At 38.7% G+C, this 19,081-nt stretch overlaps 1 protein-coding gene across 2 annotated transcripts in view; it reads left to right on the plus strand.

The window, feature by feature from the left end:
• Nucleotides 1-19,081, plus strand: part of NARS2 (asparaginyl-tRNA synthetase 2, mitochondrial) — a 160,685-nt gene that overhangs the window by 20,679 nt on the left and 120,925 nt on the right. The window lies entirely within an intron of this gene.

Here is a 19,081-nt window from a genome sequence, read left to right on the forward strand (position 1 = left end):
CTCCCAAGTAGCTGGGACCACAGGCGCCCGCCACAATGCCTGGCTAAGTTTTGGTTGCAGCCATCATTGTTGTTTGGTGGGCCCAGGCTAGATTCGAACCGCCACCTTAGGTGTATGTGGCTGGCACCTTAGCCATTTGAGCCACAGGCACCGAGCCGCCCCTTCCCTCATTCTTTAATACCCTTCTCCCCAACTTGAATTGAGTTTTTCTCCTGTGTGGGCATGAATTAGATCATCTACTGGTTTCATGTTAGTATTGAGTACATTGAATACTTGTTTTTCCATTCTTGTGATTCTTTACTAAAGAGAATGTGTTTCAACTCCATCCAGGTTAATACAAAAACTGTAAAGTTACCATCTTTTTTTTTTTTTTTTTTGAGAAAGAGTCTCACTGTGTCGTCCTCAGCATAGTGCCGTGGTGTCATAGCTCACAGCAACCTCAAACTCTTGGGCTTAAGCAATTCTCTTGCCTCAGCCTCCCAAGTAGCTAAGACTTCAGGTACCCACCACAATGCCTGGCTACTTTTTTGTTGTAGTTGTCATTGTTGTTTGGCAGGTGCGGGCTGGGTTCGAACCCTGCAGCCTTGGTGTATGTGGCTGGTGCTGTAACCACTGTGCTACAGGTGCCGTGGTGAGTTACCTTCTCTTTTGTGGCTGAATAGTATTCCATGGTATACACCTACCACAGCTTGTAATCCTTTTCAGAGTTGATGGGCATTTAGGTTGTTTCTGCAGCTTGTTGATTATAAATTGAGCTGCAACAAACAATCTAGTGCAACAGTCTAATGCTTTTATGATAAAATGATTTTTTTTCTTCTGGGTAGTTGTCTAGTAGTGGGATTGCGGGAAGGTCTGATTTCAGTTCTTTGAGGATTCTCCATACTCCCTTCCAAAGAGGCTGTATGAGTTTGCAGTCCCACCAACAGTGTAAAAGTATTCCTCTCTTCATATGCTGGCCAGCATCTATAGCTTTGGGACTTTGTGATGTAGGGTAATCTTACTGGGGTGAGGTGATATCTTAGGGTGGTTTTGACTTGTATTTCTCTGATGATTGGGGGCAATGAGCATTTTTTTGTATGTTTGTTAGACATTTGTTTTTCTTCCTCAGAGAAAGATCTGTTCATATCTCATGTCCAGCGATAGACTGGATTATTTGTACATTTTGTTAATTAATTTGGGTTCTCAATAGATCCTAGTTATCAAACTTTTGTTAGATTTGTAACATGTAGATATTTTTTCCCATTCTGAAGGTAATCTGTTTGCTTTAATTGTTACATCCTTAGCTGCACAGAACTTTTCAGTTTGATTGAGTCCCATTTGTTTATTTTTGTTGTTACAGTTGCCACTGAAGTCATCTTCAAAAAATCTTTCCCCAGGCCAACATTTTCAAGAGTTTTTCCCATACTTTCTAGGATTTTTATCATTTCATTCTTAAATTTAAATCTTTTATCCATCTTGAGTCAGTTTTTGTAAGTGGTGAAAGATGCAGGTCCAGTTTCAGTCTTTTACATGTGATTATCCAGGTCTCCCAACACCATTTATTGAATAGGGATTCTTTTCCCCATTGTTTTTGTTCTTTAATTTTTTATTTTTTTGTTCTTTTATCTTTGTTTGGCAGGCTAGGCTGGGTTCGAACTCGCCACCCCTGCTACATGGGGCTGGCGCTCTAACCACTGGCTACAGGCACCCACCCCCCTTCACCTCCCTTTGCTTTTATTAGTAAAAATTGCCTTGGCTATATGAGGTTTTTTTCTAGTTCTTTAAAGTACAATGTTGATATTTTAATGGGGATTGCATAGAATTTGTAGACTGTAGTATAGACATTTTAATACTGTTAATTCTTCCCAGCCAAGAGCATGGTATGTTCTTCCATTTGTTAATGTCTTCTGCCATTTTTTTTATTAGGGTTTATAATTCTTTCTGTAGAGGTCCTTTATATTCCTAGGTCTTTCATTTTCTTTGGAGCTGCTGTGAAGGGAATTGTATCTTTGATTAGCTTTTCCACTTAGCTGTTATTGGCATATACAAAAGTGATTTGTGGACATTGATTTTATACCCTGAGCATTACTGTATTTGTTGATCCACTTTCAGGAGACTTGTAGTTGAGTCCCTGGGGTTCTCTAAGTATAAGATCATATCCTCAGCAAAGAGTGACCTCCTCTGCCCCCATTTGATGCCCTTTATATCCTTCTTTTGTCTGATTGCGTTGGCTAGAACTTCCAGCAATATGTTTAATAGTAGTGGCAATAGAGGACATCCTTGTATGGTTCCTGTTCCAAGTGGGAAAATCTTTCAGTTTTACTCCATTCAGTATGATATTAGCTGTAGGTTTGTCATAGATGGCTTCAGTCAGCTTAAGAAATGTGCCACCTGTGCCTATATTGTTAAGTGTTCTTGTTAGAAAAGGATGCTGAATTTTATCAAATGCTTTTTTTGCAGCTATTGAGAGGATCATATGGTCATTGTTTTTGCTTCTCTTGAAGCAAAAGTTAATTAACTTTTATGGATTTGCATGTGTTAAACTAGCTTGCATCCCTGCAGTAAAGACTACTTGATCATGATGTATAATTTTTTTAGCATATAGCTATAATCTATTGACTAAGATTTTACGAAGTATTTTTGCGTCCATATTCACTAGTGAAATTGGTCTGTAGTTCTCCTTTTTGGTTGGGTCCTTTCCTGGTTTTGGTATCAGGATGATGTTTGCTTCATAGAACATGTTGGAAAGATTCCCTCCTTCTCAATATTTTGAAATAGTTTCTGGAGTATAAGTACAAGCTCTTCTTTGAAGATTTGATAGAATTTGATAAAATTTGACAAATTTCTGGGTATAGAATTTCTTTTTTTCTTTGAGACAAAGTCTCACTATGTTGCCCTTGGCAGAGTGCCATGGCGTCACAGCTCACAGTAACCTCAAACTCTTGGACTTAAGCGATTCTCTTGCCTCAGCCTCCCAAGTAGCAGGGTCTACAGGTGCTCACCACAATACCCAGCTATATTTTTGTTGCAGTTGTCATTGTTGTTTAGCTGGTCGGGCCGGTTTCAAACCCACCAGCCTTGGTGTATGTGGCTGACGCTGTAACCACTGTGCTATAGGTGCCGAGCTTAGAGTTTCTTGTAGTACTCAGAGATAATCTCTTTTATCTCTGTGCTATCTGTTGTAATTTCCCCTTTTGTGTCTGATTGAGGTTACTAAAGATTTACTTTTCTGTTTCTGGTTACTCTGGCCAAAAGTTTGTCAATTTTAATTTTTTTGAAGAACCAATATTTTTGTTTCATTAATTTTCTGAATTCTTTTGTTTTCAATTTCATTTATTTCTGATTTCTTTTTGTTTATTTCTTTTCTTCGGCTAGGTTTGGGATTAGATTGCTTTTCCTTTCTCATTTCTTTAAGATATTATTAGATTGTTGGTGTCTTCCCTTTCTGTTTTTTGGATATAGGCATCTACTGTGATAAATTTCCTCTTAGGGGAAGGACTGGTTTTGCAGTATTCCGCAGGTTTTGGTAACTTGTAGCTGCGTTGTTGTTACGTTTGAGGATTTAACAATTTCCTCGTTTAGCTCTTCCTTGACCCAGCTGTTAGTCAGCTATTCAGTTATAAGGTTGTTTAATTTCTGTGCCTTTGTGTGGGGATGAAATTTTAGTTGGAGTTCAGTTCTACCTTAATTGCCTTGTTGTCTGAAAAGATACAAAGTATAATTTCAATTCTTTTAATTTTGTTTAGGTTTGATTTGTATGGTAGGATATGATCAATTTTTGGAGTATGTTCCACAGAGCTAGACAAGAAGAATATGTATATCTTAGTTTTGGGATGGTGTGGTCTGTATATGGCTATTAAGCCCTGTTCTAGGGTCATAAAGTCTGTTGTATCTTGGTTTAGTTTCTCTTTAGAGGATCTGTCCAGTTCTGCCAAAGGGGTGTTAAAGTCCCAACCTATTACGATATTATAGGATGTTATATTGGTCAGACCAATCAATATCTGTTTCATTAATCTGGGGGCATTTAAGTTGGGTTCATAAACATTTAGAATTGAAATGCCCTTTTGTTGTATTGTTCCCTTGACCAGAATATCAGTGAAGTGACCAATCCACTAGTATCTGAAAATAAGATTCTGACCCTCTCCTTTCTTCTGATTTCCATTTGCCAGAAATACTGGGGTTTTTTTGGGGGGGGGAGGGTTGGGGTTTTTTTGTTTTTGTTTTTGAAATAGAGTCTCACTGTGTTGCCCTTGGTAGAGTTTCATGGCATCACAGCTCACAGCAACTTTAAACTCTTGGGCTTAAGTGATTCTCTTGCCTGAGCCTCCCAAGTAGCTATGGTAGTGGGTGTCCACTATAACACCCAGCTATTTTATTTTTGTTGTTGTTGTTGTTATTGTCATTTAACAGGCCTGGGCAAGGTTCGAATCCACCAGCCCTGTTGTATGTGGCAAGTACCTACAATACAAAACAGCCTGAAATACTGTTTTACATCCCTTTACCATGAGTCTAGATTTGTCCTTTAAGTTCAGATGTATTTCCTGGAGACAGCGTATAGATGGCTTGTGCTTTTTTTATCCAGTTGGCCCAGCCTATCCCTCTTCAGTGGGGAATTGAAGTCATTAATGTTTATTGTGAGAATTGATAAGTGTGGTGGTGATCTATGTATTTTATTTTGTGAAAGTCCATTGCTTAGTTTTATCCTTTGTGCCATTGTGGAAGCTAGGCTTTGTCCTTTAGTTTCTAGGTGTTTACTTTGCTGGTGGTCCATTGTGATGGTCAGTGTGGAGAATACGTCTAAGTATTTCCTATAGAGCTGGTCTTGTTTCAGCAAGTTTTCTCAATATTTCCATATTGGTAAAATATGTGATTCCTCCATCAATTTTGAAACTTAGTTTAGTAGGATACCGAATTCTGGGCTAAAAATTGTTTTGTTTAATAAGGTTAAAGGTAGATAACCATTCTCTTCTGGCTTGGAACGTTTCAGCTGAGAATTCTTCTGTTATCCTGCTGGATCTGCCCCTATACTTCAATTGGCACTTACTTCTGGCTACTTGCAGAATTTTCTCTTTCATTTAGACTTTGGACAGGCTCATTACAGTGTGTCCTGGAGATGCTCTATTTGTTTGAGATGATCTGGGGTTCGATATCCCTCTAAAAGGAGTGTTTCAGAATCTTTAGTGATACTTGGAAAATTTTCATTTATGTTATCCTCCAGTAGGGTTTCCATTCCTTTTAGACATTTTTTTTCCCCATCAGGGATCCCTATAATTCATATGCTTGCCTGCTTCATGCAGTCTCATAATTCTGAGTGAATGTTCTACTTTCTCTCTCTTCTTTTCTGCCTCTTTAACTACCTAAGTTGATTCAAGAGCTTTATCTTCTAGCTCTGAAATTCTTTCTTCTCCATGTTCTAATCTGTTATTGATACTTTCTACTGAATCATTAAGTTCTCTGAGCTTAATTCTTTCAATTCCTTAAGCTCTACCTTATCCTTTTTATATTCTTTATATTTTTTATCCATTTTTTCATCCTGTTATTTTACTTTCTTGTCAATTCCCTTTATTGCCTTTGCCGTCCATATTTTAAATTCCATTTCTGTCATTTCCATTAATTCTTTGTAGGTAGAATCCTCTGTGGTAGCTGCCTCATGGTCCCTTGTGGGGGTTACTCTGTTTTGGTTTTCGTGTTGCCAGAATTTTTCTGTTGGTTCCTCCTCATGTGTGTTTTCTTCTTGTTCACTTCCTTCCCCTGCCTTTTCCTTCCACTACCTCCTTTGCTTGAAATTACCTTGTGTCAGAGCTTAGATGTTGAAGTGGCCTTTTAGTATAAGGCCAAAAGGAACAGAAGGGTAAAGAGCGAGAAAGAGTAAAAAGAAAAGAAAAAGATAAATAGAAAAGAAGAAAAAAGAAGATGGAGTGAAAAAAAAAAGAATTGAAGAGGAGAGAACAGAAACAGAGGAAGAAGGTGATGGGATAAATGGTGGTGATCAGCAGGGTGCTGTTACCACACCCACCAATGTAGACCTTTTGGGGGCCAGGCTGGGCTGGTCCCTGAAGTCAGGAGCTCCTTACCAGCCTAGGCAATAGCAAGACTTCATCTCCACAAAATACAAAAGAAAAAAATCAGCAGTACATCACAGTGAGGACCTACAAAAGCCATCTTTCCAAATGCCTAAGCTAGAAGGGCACCCTAGTCCTTGAACTTGTGATCTTCTTGAGCCACACCCATGGCATGACTCCCTACCAGACTAGTGCCAACCTTGCAGCACTAGGTCAGAGAAAAGAAAAAAAAAAGCCAAAATAAAAATAAAGAAAATTTAAAATACTGTTGCATAAGATACAACAAAAGAAAAAGGAATGTCTTAGCTATTGTATGAGAAGTTTACATGGGAAAGATGAAAAAAGTAGAAAAGTCTCTACCAAAAGAAAAAAAAGGAGAGAAGTAAAAAAGAAGAAAGAATAAAAGGGGCTGAATAACCATAACAGAAATGGAGGAGCCCTTGCTATGGAAGAAAGTAAAAATGAAAAAATTAAAATACAACCAAACTTAAAAAAAAAAACCACACAACCAAAATCACATCAAGAAAAAAGAAAACAAAACTAAGAAAAAAGTTCGGACAAGGAGCAAAAAGGAAAGAAATCTATATATATGTGTGTGTGTGTGTGTGTGTATTGCATGGATACCAGATAGTGCAGTGGTGTTAGGAGACAAAGAATACACACTTCTTTAGCTATATATACAATGAGGGCTGGAAGCCACTTTATAATTGTAGGGGAGATTCAGTCCTGCCTTCCTGATTTATTTGTCCTCAATGAGGGCCTGGTTGCTTTGTCAGCATTCAGCCCCTGTGGGATTGGTGTCCTAAAGCTCTTGCCAGCTTCCTTAGGAGGCATGTTAAACACTGCTCTTTGCCAAAAAGTGGCCTTCCTGGGGTGAAGGTTCCCCTCAGCTTACCCCAAGGGTGGTGGTTCAAGCTCAGCTAGCAGGCCAGAGCTGGCCATGCACTAGGACCCTGTGAACCATTCCTCTGGTGGCCTTCCCACAATGGCAGCACCCTGCCAGCAGCCAAGCCAATGGGAGATCCACACCTTCTAGTACTCAGTCCCAGCTGCTGGATGCTGTTTGAGTCTAGTCACTCATTTAAGCTCTTCAAGGCAGCTCCAGCAACCAGTTTAGTCCAAAATCAAAAATTCGTAGGACTGCCCTTTCCTATCCCCAGACCTTCTTGCTGGCTCCTGGAATCCACTACTGCTTCACTATGCCCTTGAAGTGATGTCTCTGGATAAGTTTCCCCAGCCAAAGGTGGCTGGAATTCTTGTTCCCCTGTCTCACTGTTGAGTGGCTAGTAATCCATCATCTTGCTCCACCCCTTTTGTCAGAAATAATTCTTAAAAGATACATATAGAAAATTCAAACACTGGTTTCGTGTCCTATCAACCATATTATTTACACTATGAAAGAAAAGAGTGACTTTTTATTTTTACTCCACTTGCTTTTCTCAAGTCACTGCAAATTGGTGAACTAGAGAAATAGGAAGAAGTTAACAAGGATTTCAAGCTATCTTTTATGCACATTCAACCCCCAATCAATATTTTTGGATGTAAATCATATTTTAAAAGGTAAATAAAAATAGAAAAGTATGCACATGAATATCATTTTCTTTTTAAAAAGTACATTTTTTTGTAAGAAATGATTTATGTTCTGTGTACACCATGAGGCTTCTTTAGTTAAATCTTTGTCTAGTAATCATAGCTCCTAATACATGCAAGCCTTTGTTAGTCTGCCTTTATTAAGCAGATGATTAAAAAGAAAAGTTACCCGTTGTAATCTTAGCATTCTGGGAGGCCATGGCAGGTAGATTGCTTGACTCAAGAGTTTTAGATCGGCCTGAGCCAGAATGAGACCCTGTCTCTAATAAAAGTAGAAAAATCTAGCTGGGCATGGTGGTGGGCCATATCTGTAATCCTGGCTACCTGGGAGGCTGAGGCAAGAGGATCTCTTGAGCCCAAGAGTTTGAGGTTGCTATGAGCTGTGATAACACTATGGCACTCTACCCAGGCAACAGAGTAAGACACTTTCTCAAAAAAAAAAAAAAAGTTCCCAGGTTTGTTTGGTTTTTGTTTTGTTTTGTTTTGTTTTATTTCTAGGCAGTCAAAGCCTTTCATTTACCAGTTTGACAGCTGTTTAAAATCATTGCTCAATTGTGTAATAATGGACAGAGTATGTTGCTGAGTGGTGCTTTTATGTTTCTTTTATTTGTTTACTGATATTTTTTTCCTTAGACAAGGTTCTTTTTTATACATTTGGTTGACTTTTTTCTAATAATAAGACCTATATGTAACTGTCTTCTCTGGATTAGTACCTTCTGACTCTTAATAATGATGATTCTTTTTATTACTGAATAAAGTATTCTCTGGAAAAAGTTGTCCTGATACGTTGAAGTCATTCAGAATAATAATCAAATGCTATCTTTCTTCATACATGAGTAGTGGAAATCTTGGTGATGATTAACCTTCTGCAGAGAGTAGAACGAAAATGCCTTGTTGAATGTTAAAAGTTTGCATTTGCATATACAAGTTCAAAGTAGGCTACATTTTATAACAATATTTTATACCTTAATATTCTTCTGAATATTGAGGTGAAGAATTGCCCATTGGAATACACTTTATAATTCCTTAATATAAAACACTGAATGTTAAAAAAAAAATGACTGAGAAGGAAAGGTATAAGTTAAAGGGATTTTTACAAATAAAATGAGTTATTAAAGAGACATAAATTAAACAAGTAAAAAACTAACAAACTTAAATAATAATAGATACATTTAGTAATACCTGGCATTGTCACTAGGGAAATCCCATAGGGGGCTTTGAGTGATTACAGTGTATATATTTTGGCCTCTAAACCAGTGGTCCCCAACCTTTTTGGCCCTAGGGACTGGTTTTATGGAAGACAGTTTTTTCACGGACTAGGGATATAGGGGAATGTTGATGATTCATGTGCATTGCATTTACTGCGCACTTTATTTCTATTATTATTAAATTGTAATATATAATCAAATGATTATACAACTCACCATAATGTGGAATTAGTGGGAGCCCTGAGTTTGTTTTTCTGCCACTAGATGGGCCCATCTCAGGTTGATGTGAGACAGTAACAGATGAAGCTTTTCTTGCTTGCCTACTGCTGACCTCTTTCTGTACAACCTGGTTCCTAACAGGCCACGACTGACCAGCTGCTACTGATCCACAGCCCAGGGTGTGACCACAGACATCTGATACCTCTGTGTTCATGATGTTGTGCTAAATGTTCTGGGGAACCTAAAGATGTAGTTGAGAGGTTCTGGCCTGTAAAGCTGGTGAGTTGGCAGGAGTTGACAAAGGAAGGACATGCTTTTCATTCACTCTTGATGTTACTTTCCCACAGTAGTCCTTGTTTCCACACTTTTTCCTCTTTGTCTTAAGGCCCTAGCTAAGTTCCCAAAATTATGTTCAGTCTTGGTGATGTTAGACAGCTAGTTTTTCTCCGAGAAGATCAAAGATATTAAGGCAAGGATTATATGTTGGGGCTGTCATAAGACAAAATTATCGCAAATTTAGTATAGAGATCTTAATCGACTTTTATTTGCTATTCTAGAATCAAGCAACACCTCATTATATACTATAGAGGAGATTGGTTTTATAGAAGGAAAGAGCTACAGGAAGCAAAATCAGAAAACAAATAAAGGATCTTTGTTTTCAGAGTTACTTCTCTTGTGAAAGTTAAAGCAAAGGGGACTTCCTTATCATGCTGGCTAAAACTGATCTGTTCAGGAATTGGCTGTTCTCTCCCTCCTGATTTCTTGGAAGGTTGGATAAAGATCTTAGAGGCATGGAACTAACTTCAGCATGAGTAACTCCATTTTGGTTTGGTCTCTTGGGCCTAATGCAAAATCTCAGTCCAGAGTGGTTGGCTCTTATAAATTTTATTGAAAATGGCAAAAAATCATGGAAAATAAGGTTGGATAGCTTTAGAAATGAGGAGGTAGAGCAGGGTTTTTAAAAACAATTTTATTGAGACATAGTTCATATACTATAAAATTTGGAAAGTACCCTCACAAGCCACATAATGTCATTTCAGTCAACAATAGACCACATGTTATTATAATCCAGGGTATTATAAGTGCTATAGAGTTATAATACCCTATGTGTATAGCACCTTTTCTGTGTTTAGATATATACTTACTTACCATTGTGTTTCATTTGCCTATAGTGTTCAGTACAGTCACATTTTGTGCAAGTTTGTAGCCTAGGAGCAATAGGCTATGCCACGTAGCCTTGGTTTTTAGTAGGGTGTACCATCTAGATTTGTGTAAGTGCACTCCGATATTTGTGCAATGATGGTATTGCCAAGTGATACATTTGTCAGAATATATCCCCATTATTAAGTGATGTATAATTGTATACAGTTTTGTGGGATTTTGGGGGTTGTTCTTTTTTTTTTTTCCGAGAGATGGGGTCTCACTCTGTTACCCAGTCTGGAGTACAGTGGCCCCGTTATAGCTCACTGCAGCCTCCAATGCCCCAAGTAATTCTCCCACCTCAGCCTCCTCCTGTAGTCCCAACTGGGACTACATGCATATGCCACTACACCTGGCTGATTCTTACAGTGTGTTGTAGAGATGAGATGTTGCTGTATTACCCAGGCTGGTCTTGAACTGCTGGCCTCAAACACTCCTCCCACTCTGCCTCCCATACTGCTAGGATTATAGATGGGAGCCACTGTGCCCAGCCAGCATGTTTTTTAATATGTGCAGCCAATCACCACAATCTAATTTGTGAGGACATGTTCATAACCCCCTGTACTCACTGGCAGCCCCTTACCATTCCCACCCCCACCTCTAGGTAAACACGAAGCTACTTCCTATCAAGTTGCCTCTTCTGAAACATTTTATGTAAATGGAATCATACAACATATGGTCTGCTGTGTCTGGCTTCTTTGACTTACCAGAAAGTTTTTGAGGTTCATCCACATTGTAGCATATGTCAGTACATTCCATTTTATATCCAACTAGTATTCTATTTTGTGGGTATATATATCATGTTTTGTTTATCCATTTATCAGTTGATAGACATTTGTACTGTCTCTGTTTTTTGGCTATTATGAATAATGCTGCTGTGAACATTTGTGAATTTACAGATGGACATAGGATTTCAGTTCTCTTGGGTGGAATTTTTGGATCATATGGTAAATCTAAGTTCAACATTTTGAAAAATTACAAAACACTTTTTCAAATGGCTTCATAATTTTATGATCCCATCAGCAATCTATGAGGGGTCCAGTTTCACTGCAATTTACTTAATGCTTGTTATTTTTTATTTCTTTGATTGTAGTCATCCCAATGAATGTAAAGTAGTATCTTGTTGAGGTTTTGATTTGGATTCCTCTAATGAATGTCAAATAACAACATTATAACAAATTTAGTTTAAAGATCTTAATTGGCTTTATTTGCAACTGTAGAATGGGGAAACACTTCATTCTGTAAAATAAAATGGGCATTCCAGTGAGTTGACCTGAGGACATTGGTTTTATAAACAGAAAATGATTGAAGGAAACAGAAAAAAGAACAAAAAGTAGATTATTTTAAAGTTACTTTCCCTTGTAGGGTGAGAATAGGAAAAAGCAGAAGAGCAGAAAAACATAGTAACTAACTGATTAACATTAGGTTATTTCGGATTACATTTTGCTGTAAGGATTAAAGGCAGAGGAAACTTTATTAATAATCATACTGATTGAAACAAGCCTGTTTGAGAATTTTGGCTGTTATCTCTCTCTCCCCTGATCTCTCAGATGACCAGGTAACAACTCTGTTTCATTTTGGTGATATGTAACTTTAGTATGAGTGACTCTATTTTGGTTTTTAGTGTGGTTTTTTGAGGCCAAGTGTAGGAACCTAAAAACAGTAACCTCTTGTTATGTTTATTTAACATGACTAAGAATGTCGAGCACATTTTCATGTACTTATTGAGCATTTGTCTGTCTTCTTTGGAGAGATTTCTGTTTAAGTCTTTTCCACATTATTTCATTAGATTGTTTGTCTTTTGCTGTTAGAGGTGTAGGAGTTCTTTGATATATTGTAGATACAATTCTATCTTTCCCCAGATCCCTAGCAGTGTGAAGCCTCTGGTATTGCCATGCAGGGGACACAGCCTTGAGTATGCCCACAGTAACCCAGGGATGGCACCGTTTTTGGCAGGACACTCTTTAGCTGTCTCTTAAGTTCCTCTGAATGGCAGACCACCCAGATTCACACTCCTTTATGGGGATAGTACCCAAAGTCAGGGTTTGAGATTTGTTCCGACCTTAAGAGCGCTCTTCCCAGCTGTGCCTTCCACTTTCTCTCCGGCATACTAGCGTGTCTACAGTTTAGCTTTTATCTCCAGTGAATCTATCAGTCTTTAACGGCCTGTCATCACTGGCCCACTATTTTCTTTCTTTTTCTTTTTTTTTTGAGACAGAGTCTCCAGTTGTTGCTCTGGTAGAGTGCCGTGGCATCACAGCTCACAACAATCTCCAACTATCGGGCTTAAGTGATTCTCTTTTTTCAGCCTCCCAAGTAGCTGGGACTATAGGTGCCCACCACATGCCCAGCTATTTTTTGGTTGGAGTTGTCATTGTGGCTTAGCAGACCCTGCTGGGTTCGAACCTACCACCCTAGGTGTATGTGGCCGGCACCCTTGCCGACTGAGCTACAGGCACCGCTAGGCCCACTATTTTCAAGAGCAGAACTTTTCCATACTCTGGTGCAAATGAAGTCAGTTCCTTTGTGTAGAGATTTGGAGCTTTGTTTTATGGCCTGCTTCCCTACCCAGTCAAAATTTGAAAGTCAGGGCTAGCACTGGAGGTAGGAACAACAGATGATTCTAAGTGCCATCCTGATTTAGGAACTGAGTGTTCAGTGGAGTGAGTGGCAGTAGCCACAGATCTCCTTGGCTTGCTGTTCTGGCTAGAACATATATCCAGTGAGTTGCAATAAGAGCATTTGGGGCCCTGTTCTCAGCATTGCCCCATCCATGCTGGAGGCTCCACCTCTCAGCCACACTTGCCCAGAATTTAGCCTCAGCAACAGGTAGCTGTGAAAGGGATGGGAAATCCTGTGCTTTTGGCTGTGTCAGTCTGGAATGGAGTTTTTATAATGCTGAGCTGTAAGGGGGAAAGGCAGGAGTGGGCTCAGGTTCAGACTTTCCTCTTCCTTACCAAAGTTTAGTAGGTTTTCTTAAATAGATGTTTCTTCATTTGCTATATACCCTTAGGACCATTTCCAGAGACTTTAAACGGTTGGGTGTTTTTAATATATACCTTTCAGTGCTGCACCAACACCTCTGGGCAGAGATGCAGAAGGCAGGGCAGGCCTTCCCAGGTGGCACTGACCAAGCTGGGGTGCACCTGCCCTGTATCACTGGGACGTATCTAAGAAGACAGAAGAAATTTTCAGTAAACTTTGCCCCTTGGTATGGGGCTTACTCTCCTGTATTCTCAAAGAATTCAGAATTTTTAATTCTATGCATCCATTTCTTAAAAAACAAAAAGGATAATATATGTATGTGGGACACTACAAAAGTTTTCAGACCATAGTTTTGATCATTACAAAAGTTTTGAGACAGTGTACCAAGTTATGGTATACTGTTTCACTTCTAAGAAACACGGTCAACAGCATCCTTTCTGATTCACCCAGGCAAGTTTCAACTTGCTTGGCTTATTGGTGTTGCTGGGAAGGCTTCACTTGTTTCCATCCACATGGATTTTATGTTTCTTGATTTTTGTATATCTAAAACTTTCATAATGACCCATGTATAAGATACTCAATTCAACAGTTAAGGAAGAGAATAAAATTAAAAATCAGTTTCCCTTCTGTCCCTACTGCCAACTACCCGGTTCGCCTTCTGGTAGCAATGGTTATCTATTTCCTATGTGTTTGTCCAGAGGTATTGTATGCTTGTACTGCAAGTATATACTTATCTTTTCACATATTATTTATTACACAAGTGGTAGCTTACTATTCACAATGTTCTACACCTGCTTTTTTCATCTGTTAGTACTATTTATTGTTCCTTCCAATAACCTGCCTCATTCTTTTAAAGATACATACCATTCCAGGGTATTAATGCATGTACTTCACCTATTCTTTTACAGATGGAGGTTGAAGGCCAGTAATTTTTTTGTGTTCTTTGCTAATATGCACAGATTAATATTGGGCCCTATGTTGAGAATTTTGAATGAAAATTTGTTTCCTAAATTAGAATGAGATGGTTCTCAAGAAATGTGCAGCATTTCTTCATCCAGAAGATAAAGCTGACACATGGAATTATAGACAGAATAATTAAATGTTTAACTGGATTTTACCCTCCATATGAGCAGTTATACAGGATAACTTATACAGAATTATTATGCCATACTGTGACTCACTTTTTATTGGTGCTGTAGGAGAGTTTTTTGACAAAGAGAAACTAGGTACTAGATTGATCAAAGACATACACAGAACAAAGTAAGCAGTATGCGATCCTTTTTGATACTTCTTGATTTTTGTCCTCAACTTAGTTTCTCATTTTCTGCTTCCAAAATTACCTAGATTTGTACCATTTCCCTATTAAAAAGTCAAATTGGGCTTGGCACCTATAGCTCAACCGGCTAAGGCACCAGCCACATACACCTAAGGTGGCGGGTTCGAATCCCCAGCCAGGACCCGCCAAACAACAATCACGGCTGCAACCAAAAAATAGCCGGGTGTTGTGGCAGGCGCCTGTGGTCCCAGCTACTTGGGAGGCGGAGGCAGGAGACTCGCTTGAGCCCAGGAGTTGGAGGTTGCTGTGAGCTGTAATGCCACGGCACTCTACCCGGGGGGACAGCTTGAGGCTCTGTCTCAAAAAATAAATAAATAAATAAAAAGTCAAATTGTAGGAGTTTGGGGAATGGAGTGGCCTGTGGTGAAAAGCCAGCTGATACAGTGTTAGACACTGGGGACACGATCTCCAAAGATAGTTCCCGGGTACACTGTGCTCACCAGTATTTGCACCCTTCTGTTGTTCCCCCTACACTTAGTTTGGGTTCTGTGTAACCACTAGGACATGGTAGCAATGAAGTTTTCTTGACTTCATAAGTTTTCTTGACTGTATAAGTTTTACAGCTTCTGCCTTTTATCTTTTGGAACGTGAGCAATGAGGAAAGCCAGTGTTTGTGTAAGACTACTGGCTTCCATGAAACCACCGTGCTTTGTATCAGCTCAAACTAGACATGTGAGAAGGCTGTGCAATAAGACAGAGATGCCTAGCTGGCCCCCAGCTATTTGACCATCCAAGGTAAGGCACCAGATTTGTGATAGAAGAAGTCATTTTAGATACTAGCTGAGTTGATTTTTTAGGAGACTGCAGTCCCAGCAGCCATTTGATCTTACCCACATAAGTGACTCCTTGCAAGAACCAGCCAGCTGAACCTAGGCAACCCATGGAATTATGAAAGGTCGGAAAAGATTATTGTTGTAAGCCACTAAGTTTGCAGATGATTCATTTCTCAGCAAGGTAATCAGAACAGATAGTGATTAATAATGTAGAAAAAATTAAGTTGGGAAAAAGAGGTTAGTGAGAAAGGGAGAGACAGATTGAGATTCTAGTTTAAATTGGGTGGGCAGGGGAACTGAGAAGATGTTCAAACAAAAGCATGATGGGTGGGAAGAACATTCCAGTGAGAAGGAACGGCAAGTACAAAGGCTCTGTGGCTGGAGCGGACTAAGGTTTTCAGGAAAAAACCATGACTGTTGCTCAGTGGGTAGCGTGCTGGCCTTACACACCAGGGGCGATGGGTTCAAACTTCGCCTGGGCCTGATTAACAAAGAAAAAAACAAAGAAACAGCCATGAAAGCCAGTATGGATAATGAAAGAGGGCAAGAAAGTGGTAATTGTGGCCAGATATGTGGATTGGAAGTAGGCAGAGAGTATACATGGCAATAATGTTCAACTTTATAAGGTATAGCAATTAAAAACAAACAAACAAACATGGTATATGTGTAATAACTACTGTTCTCTCCCCAGATGAAAGATAGATAATATAAACTTTGTATATATTTTATTTAAAAAATATGCCTTGAACTTAATATAAAGGAAAAATAAAATGAAAGTAGTATAATTAGTATATTTTATTATATAAATGCTGAGGTCTGAAAGAATATAGCCTTTATAGAAATATATAAATTTGCTGACTTTGAGAGCTATAAATTAGGACTTATGCAGGTGTATTATTGGTGACTTAGATGATATGAACAATTTGCTATTGGTGCAGAGATTTTATGGAAAGGTAACTAATTCTTGATAGAGTTCTGCACCAAACAAAGTACAGTTTTCCCATGATTTATGTGGAGGATGCATTCTGGAAAATTTAGAGTATATTAAAAAAATAAAATTTACCTGATTTACCAACATGGATATTCCATGGGATTTTGAAACTTGGGAAATTCCAGTAGCTCTCCTCAATTGTGACAACCAGAAACATCACCACTAGGAACCTAAGATAAAGGACTCTGTAGGCCACTGTAAGAACTTCAACTCTGAATAAGATGGGAGGTCTTCTTAGAGTCCTAAGGAGTAACATAAATCACATATACTTTAATGGGGTCATCCTGTCTGAGGTGCTAATCTAGTGCTATAATCTAGGTGGGCATATACTAAGACTATAATCTAGGTTTAGGCCAGAGTTAAAGTGGTAAGTCCTAAAATGTGATTGGATTCTGGTTATATTTAGAAAGTCATTTGGTACCAGAGTCCTTTTTTTTTTGTTTTTGTTACATTTATTTTTGGCCTGTATTTTTCCAGAAGTGGTTATGTTGGCTAGTTCAACTCTGCAAGAGACCTTTGAACTTTTAATATGGAGAGTAATTTTTTTTCTGTGAATGGTTGTTTCTGTTGCTAATTAAAGTAGAAAAGTAGATTTTCCTTTTTCTTTTTTTAAAATTTTATTAAGTCAAATACTCATAGATCCTGAATACATTCATGCATATGTGGGGTACAGTGTGCTGATTTTTTTTTTTATCTGACGTGGTTACATCAAACCAATCATCATAGCTTTCACCTCATTTACTTGATTATTGTGCCAAAACATCTATGTTCTACACTTCACAGATTTGACTTGTAGCCTTGTCATATGCTCCATAGGTGTGGTCCCGCCTTTTACCCTCCCTCTGTTAACCCCCCCCTTCCCCCCTTTCCCACTCCATTTCCGTCCTGCATCCTGGGCTATCCTTTTTCTTTTGTTTAATATGAACAGTCATGTTGCTAGTCTGGGTGTTGGAATTCAGTTCAAATTCATTTAGTCATAAGTGAAAAGAAATTGCAGCTTCACAAACACTGGAAAGCTTTTCAAGTTTATATTTTTTAGGGCCAATGCCATTTAATTATTTTAGGAATGGATTTTTGTTGGAATTAGGTATTTATGGATGCTGCCCTTGAAGGAAGCATTCCATGACATATTGACTTCAGAAGACACTTTGACCTCAAAAAAGTGATATTTAGTCTCTGTTGGATAATTTTTGGATGGCATCAAAATGGTGAAATTTTTATCAATATTCCTTATAATGGTTTATCCTTAAGCAGCACAGCTAGTAGTGAAGGATGTCCAAGCCTTTCTTTTCTACTTACCAATAACTTGCTACTCCCCATGCAGCAACTGAAAGAAAATGCATTTGGGGCTTTCTTTCTTTTTTTTTTTTTTTTGAGACAGTCTCACTTTGTTGCCCTGGGTAGAGCACCTGGCATAGCTCACAGCAAGCTCAGACTGTGACTTAAGCAATCCTCTGGCCTCAGCCTCCCTAATAGCTGTGTTTACAAGCACTCACCACAACACCTGTCTAATTTTTCTATTTTTAGTAGAGACAGAGTCTCACTCTTGCTCAGGCTGGTCTTGAACTCCTGAACTCAAGCAATCCATCCACCTCTGCCTCCCAAAGTGCTAGGATTACAGGCATGAACCACCATACCCAGCTGAAAATATGTCCTTTTTGTTTATTGGGATTGAATTTTTGCATTTGGAGGAAGTGGGGGACATAAGGGGCTAGCTTGTGTAGAAAGAAGTGTGCTCAGTGTAGTTTTGTTTTTTAAGTAATTTTTGAGTACCTGATATGTTTAGCGCTAGTCAAGTCCTTTGGGTTAGATAAGTGGTTTGGAAACTTAACTCTGGAAAGTAGGTTTCCCTTCTTGAGGAAGGTGTTGGAAAGCAGGATGAGAGGATGTTTAATGTATGTATCTTGTCCTCTTTATAGCCCCAGTCTGATTGTAATGCCTAAGCTGAAATTAGTGATAATGAAGGAGATGTCTGACATATTTTCCTTGACCCCCTTCACATTTTGGAGCAGCTTTACTTTTTTGCAGCTTTATATTGTATTTCTGTCTTGAGAAAGAAATAATAAGGCAGCATTGTTTGTTCATTTTTGTTTTGCCTTATCTTCGCCTCTGCTACTGGAGACTCCAGGCCCTTTTTCTTGGTTCTTTCCTTGTTCTTTCTCTTTCTCAGACAACTCAGCGGGAAAGCAGACTGTTTACAAACAGTCTGAGCTAATAACTTCCTTTCCTGCTGATCAAATAGTTGCTAAAATGAAACCTTTCTTGGAGCTGAGAGTGGGTGTTCTAGTTAGTGGGTGTTCTGGAATGTAAATGGCTCCTTATTTTAAGAAAGGTTATTTTTATACTAGGAGTTCAGTGTACACAGAGATAGACATTTGTAGCAATTAGAAAGCATGCAAACATAAACTGGATTAATTAGAAATTATTAGATCTGTTAAAGGCCTACCTATATATCTGGCTTGTTAGTTAATAACAGGGATATCTGAAACTAATATAACCAGGAAAGTAGAATGCATCTACTGAGAACATTTCCCTTGGCTTTAGTTTTTGGGTATGAGCAGCAGGCTAATGGCGTGCCAACATAATTCCTTCAGCAATGATAGCAGGCTCATTTGAGACATAATTTGATAAGGAACATACAACTACCAAACCACAAATCTTCGGAGGCTGCATGACAGATTTAGTTCTTATGTTTTTTGGTTTTTTTTTTTTTTTTGAGACAGAGCCTCAAGCTGTCC

This window comes from Otolemur garnettii, unplaced genomic scaffold (genome assembly GCF_000181295.1).
Source record: "Otolemur garnettii isolate 467f Iridium unplaced genomic scaffold, OtoGar3 scaffold00001, whole genome shotgun sequence".
In the NCBI taxonomy this organism is placed as follows: Eukaryota; Metazoa; Chordata; class Mammalia; order Primates; family Galagidae; genus Otolemur; species Otolemur garnettii.